The following is a 6,000-nucleotide window of genomic DNA, read 5'->3' on the forward strand; positions in this document are numbered from 1 at the left end:
AAAAACTAGACACAAACCCCAAGAATCACCGAATTGATTAATACAGTATATGCAGTATACGAAGTTCGTACAGTCAATCATTTGGCGCAATGCTCCATCCAGTCCCCACATGGCAACACACAATCAATACTCCAGACAATCCGTACATAGTAAATAATCACAAGCAAGTACCCAACAGTCCATACACTGTTAACAATTTCAAGCAAAGCTCCATACGGTCTATACATTGGCAACAATGACGATCAAAGTTTCTGACAGTTACACGTGACAATCACGAGCGAAACTCTATACAGTATACACAATAACAATGGCGATTTCGCAACAAAACGACGTAACAACACGAGTCATTAACACGGCAACCTACAGGATATCAACGGAGCTCGGGACACCAAACAACGAATTAATCATTAACTTCACCCAGAAGATACCGATCTCGACGCCGTAATTAACAACAACACTGTTACAAGCAGACACCCGCTGTGAAGCCGCGTCAATTTATCACGCACACAACCGGACGAACACGCTCCGCAAACCAGCAAGTTAAAAAAAAACACCCGCGATCGCAACCCAGCGCACGTAAGATGGGTGAAGATATTATTATTTTTCTTGGGGCCGGGTGCTTGTCATGTCACAACTCGCCTGGCAAACTGTGAATTGCGGAGGGCGGCAAGGTGGAGCACTGAGACGGCCCGAAGAATCTTTCATGGTGAACACGGCCTGCTCTTGCGAACCCATCCACCTCTCGCGCTCGAGCAGAAGGCTGGAACTCCCCCTCTGCAGGCGTTGATGTCGGCGGGAGCGGCATTTCGGCAGCAGGAGCGGCGTTTTGGCGGGAACCGCGACCCGACCAGCCGCCAAGTTGGCGGGAGCGGCGTTTTGGCGGGAACCGCGCCCCGACCAGCCGCCGAGTTGGCTGGAACAGCGCCACGATCAGCCGCCGAGTTGGCGGCCCCACCGCGTGGCCCGCATGCCCGGGCCTCCCCCGCCAGCCCCCGCAGAGACGACGGTGTCCTCTCCCCGCGGCTCCATCGCTCCGTTCCCGATGGCGGCGAAGCAGCGGTGCGATGCCAGTCCCGCCGCTCCACGTGCAGCGCCATCTCTCTCTCTCTGTCACCGGGGCTGCCATCCCCGGGGCTGTCCGAAGGATGGTCATCACACCATCCCCGTCGTACGAAGGCTTCCAGATGAGTTTTATATTTGTTTTTCGTGTGCCCATTTTACTTCCCTAGGATAACACCTAGCAATATTTATTTTTCCACAACTTCTGACGCCAAATGTAGTGAGTTCGAATTAGGTGCACACACACGCAGCTTGGAGGCAACACTATTTATTAAACGGTAAGTAATATAACACTGTACATGAGGTGGTGACCACCTTCCTCAACTCACTAACACTCTGGAACACGACACAGACTGGACCAGGCAGGCAACGGCCTGCCTGGCCCAGGACGACTCGGGACTTGACGACCGATGATGTCTTCACTTCGGAGTACAGTACAACAGCGTTGCTCTGCGTTCACACCACGCTTATATCTCCTTTGGCGTGGCCGGCTCCGCCCAGGCGTGGCTGGCTCTGTCCAGGCCACGCCTCCCTTCCCAGGCCACGCCTCCCTTCCCCCACCTCTGGGAAGGTCCGGATCCCTCCACCACGTGACCCGCCAGGCATCCCCTTGGGGCCCCCAGCCCTCGTACGGGCCGACACAGTAGTGACCGTTCTATGTCACTACAATAGTAACGAATTGGCACATTCTGTTTACATGACAACTTACTAATTGGCTGTGTCGGGTGGCGGCGGGTTTAACGACACATTTATAGAGTGATCTAACTCAAAATACCTGTATTTTAGGTGGTGGAGATTCGCAGGCCTCAATGTGTACATGTCAAATTGGGACACTGGCAATGGTATTTATATCCCGCCTGTTTCAAGCTGGACCGGTCGAAGCATACCACAGACGCACTACACTCACCAAAAATCGGGTTACTGCGGACACCTTCAACAACAACAACCGCCATTTGCCACTAAGTAGTGGTGACGACACCACGGCGCTTGTGCCAGGATATGTACACCACAGATATCCATCACATAGAGACCCATAGAGTCATCACACATCTATATATATAAAATCGTTCATGTCTGTCTGTCTGTGTGTGTGTGTGTGGACTTTGGCCCATACGCACTTTCATTGGATGGCGGTTGCCCCTGGCAACGGCTAGCCACGCCTTCGCCGCTTTCATTGGACCTGGCAACGGCTAGCCACGCCTTCGCCAAGGGCTGCAGTTTCATTGGACGGCGGTTGCCCCTGCCAACGGCTAGCCACGCCTTCGCCACTTTCATAAGCTCCGTATTTAATTAAATAATAGCCATTACACAGTATTGTTGGAGCGCTAGGGGGGGGGGAAGGAACGCCACCCGTACCCTGCCTCTTCCAAGCCGACAATTTTAGGCGAGGCCGCAGGCTTTGCACGCTACTAGGCCTCGACACCCACCACGCCACTCTGAGGTAAATTCATCAAAGTTTTTCCTACTCTTCACTACACCCCCACCACAATGTGTGCTATTAATATTACTTTTAAACCCAACGCGCCAACAATCGATTACTTTAATGTTCACTGTACAAATACTCATTAAGCTGGGTGAGCGTACTGCCAGTCTATCATGTACACTGTAGCCTGCTTATTAAGCTCGGTGAGCGTACTGCCACTCTATCATGTACACTCTAGCCTGCTTATGAAGCTGAGTGCGTGTACTGGCAGTCTATAATGTGGACTCTTGCCTGGTTATTATAATCGATTCTTTATATGTTCTTTGTACAAACAGTCATTAAGCTGCTTGAGCGACCCCAGTTCGATTCCAACTCACGCCCACCACCGCTGACGATTATTTGAAACGGACCTGGCCCTCCCCTAGGTCCACTCAGCCTCAAAAGCGTAACTGCTGTCGTGTGTGAACATCGTCACTGGGGAGACAAAGGCGGCGGGGCATCGTGGATCCAAGTCCCGGGCGAAGCCGGGTCATGTGTATGTGTGTTTGTGTTTATGTGTATGTCTGTGTGTCTCTATGTATGTGTGTATGTATGTGTATGTATGTGTTTGTGCGTATGTGTGTGTGTATGTATGTGGGTTTTTTTTATGTCTTTATGTGTATGTCTGCGTGTCTCTATGTATGTGTGTATGTACGTGTGTGCATGTGTTTGTGTGTATGTATGTGTGTGTCTATGTATGTGTGTGTCTATGTATGTGTGTGTATGTGTGTGTATGTATGTGTGTTATGTGTCTGTCTGTGTCTGCATGTATGTGTGTGTGTATTGTGTATGTGTTTGTGTGCATGTATGTGTGTGTTTGTGTGTATGTGTATGTCTGTGTGTATGTGTTTGTGTGTATGTGTGTGTATGTGTGTGTATGTGTTTGTATGTGTTTGTGTGTTTACGCTCGCATTACACAAATGTGTTGCTGGTCTAAGGCGTTCCTCGCACAGCATTGCCGCTTTATTATTTCAGTCGTTTACTGCCTTACGCACCCTGAAAGTCGTGTGTGTCTGCAGCAAGCGCGTGTATGTGTACCTATGGACGCGCGCGCGTGTGTTGTGTAGGGGGAACGGTAGTGTAGTGCTTAGCGTGCTGTCTGTGTCTGTGTGTGTCTGTCTGTGTCTGTCTGTGTGTGTCTGCGTGTGTCTGTGTGTGTGTCTGTGTGTGTGCGTGTGTGGTGTGTGGGGAGCGGTAGTGTAGTGCTTAGCGTGCTGTCTGTGTGTCTGTGTGTGTGTGTGTCTGTCTGTGTCTGTCTGTGTGTGTCTGCGTGTGTCTGTGTGTGTGTCTGTGCGTGTGTGGTGTGTGAGGAGCGGTGGGTGTAGTGCTTAACGCTACGCTGCGCTACCAACCCGGCGAACCCAGTTCCATTCCCGCTCACGGCCACCACCGGTGACGATTATTTGAACCTCCCCTAGGTCCACTCAGCCTCAAACGAGTAACTGGTGTGGCGTATTAACATCGCCACTTGGGAGACAAAGGCGGCTGGGCGTGGTAGATCCAAGTCCCGGGCGAAGCCGGGTCATGTGTATGTGTTTATGTGTATGTCTGTGTGTCTGTATGCATGTGTGTATGTATGTGTGTGTATGTGTTTGTGTGTATGTCTGTGTGTGTATGTATGTCGGTTTTGCCGCCGTGGTGGATCCAAGTCCCGGGCGAAGCCGGGTCATGTGTATGTGTTTATGTGTATGTCTGTGTGTCTGTATGCATGTGTGTATGTATGTGTGTGTATGTGTTTGTGTGTATGTCTGTGTGTGTATGTATGTCGGTTTTGCCGCCGTGGTGGATCCAAGTCCCGGGCGAAGCCGGGTCATGTGTATGTGTGTATGTGTTTATGTGTATGTCTGTGTGTCTGTATGCATGTGTGTATGTATGTGTGTGCATGTGTTTGTGTGTATGTATGTGTGTGTGTATGTATGTGGGTTTTTTTGTATGTGTTTATGTGTATGTCTGCGTGCCTGTATGTATGTGTGTATGTACGTCTGTGGATGTGTTTGTGTGTATGTATGTGTGTGTCTATGTATGTGTGTGTATGTGTTTCTGTGTTTGTATGTGTGTGTATGTATGTGTGTTATGTGTCTGTCTGTGTGTCTGCATGTATGTGTGTGTGTATTGTGTATATGTTTGTGTGTGTTTGTGTGTTTACGCTCGCATTACACAAATGTATAATGCGGGTCTAAGGCGTTCCTTACACAGCATTGCCGCTTTATTATTTCAGTCGTTTACTGCCGTATGCACCCTGAAAGTCGTGTGTGTCTGCAGCAAGCGCGTGTATGTGTACCTATGGACGCGCGCGCGTGTGTTGTGTAGGGGGAACGGTAGTGTAGTGCTTAGCGTGCTGCCTGTGTCTGTGTGTGTGTGTCTGTGTGTGTGTGTCTGTGTGTGTGTCTGTGTGTGTGTCTGTGTGTGTGCGTGTGTGGTGTGTGGGGAGCGGTAGTGTAGTGGTTAGCGTGCTGTCTGTGTGTGTGTTTCTGTCTGTGTGTGTCTGCGTGTGTCTGTGTGTGTGTCTGTGTGTGTGTCTGTGCGTGTGTGGTGTGTGAGGAGCGGTGGGTGTAGTGCTTAACGCTACGCTGCGCTACCAACCCGGCAAACCCAGTTCGATTCCCGCTCACGGCCACCACCGGTGACGATTATTTGAACCTCCCCTAGGTCGACTCTGCCTCAAACGAGTAACTTAACTACTGTAGCGTATTAACATCGCCACTGGGGAGACAAAGGCGGCCGGCCGTGGTAGATACAAGTCCCGGGCGAAGCCGGGTAGTACAGCTAGTAGACCTATACACTCACTACGCACAGACCCTCACACTTGCACAGAGAAACATAGACTCACCACACAAACACATGGACTCACCACAGAGACCCATAGACTCATCAGACAGAGACGCATAGACTCACCCCACAGAGACCCATAGACTCACCCCACAGAGACCCATAGAGTTATACAAAAACGCATAGACATCACACAGAGAACCACCGACTTAAACAGACTCGCACAGAGCCCTATAGACTCACAAAACAGAGACCCATCGACTCACCACACAGAGATCCATCGACTCACAGAGAGACCCAAGGGCTCGCACGTGAATGTGTGTTAATTTAGTTGAAGGTGGAGGGGGGTTACCAGCCCCTCGCACCCATCCAGAACTCCTTGTGGCCACTGGTGGCTGCGGGCGACGTGAGGTTCACAGCTGGTCAGGGTTGGTGCCCCCCCCCCCCAAAATGGCATCTCTCACAACCACCGCTGCATTATCAACCGTCACCATTCGCCAATAAGTGACAGTGACGTCACCACAGCGCCTGTGCCAGGCCAGGTGCACTTTGAAGCCACGTGAAGTGTCGAAGGCTCGCTGACCGGAGGTCCTGGAACAGACCCAGGTGCCATGGGTTGGCTGACTGAGATGACTGGCAGCACCACCTGTACCCCATACTGTGCCAAATTGCTGCATATTTATCATCCGGTGTTCCGCTCGTTGTTGTGA

This window comes from Lethenteron reissneri, chromosome 68 (assembly GCF_015708825.2).
Source record: "Lethenteron reissneri isolate LAM-NWPU_2019-01 chromosome 68, ASM1570882v1, whole genome shotgun sequence".
Lineage (NCBI taxonomy): Eukaryota > Metazoa > Chordata > Hyperoartia > Petromyzontiformes > Petromyzontidae > Lethenteron > Lethenteron reissneri.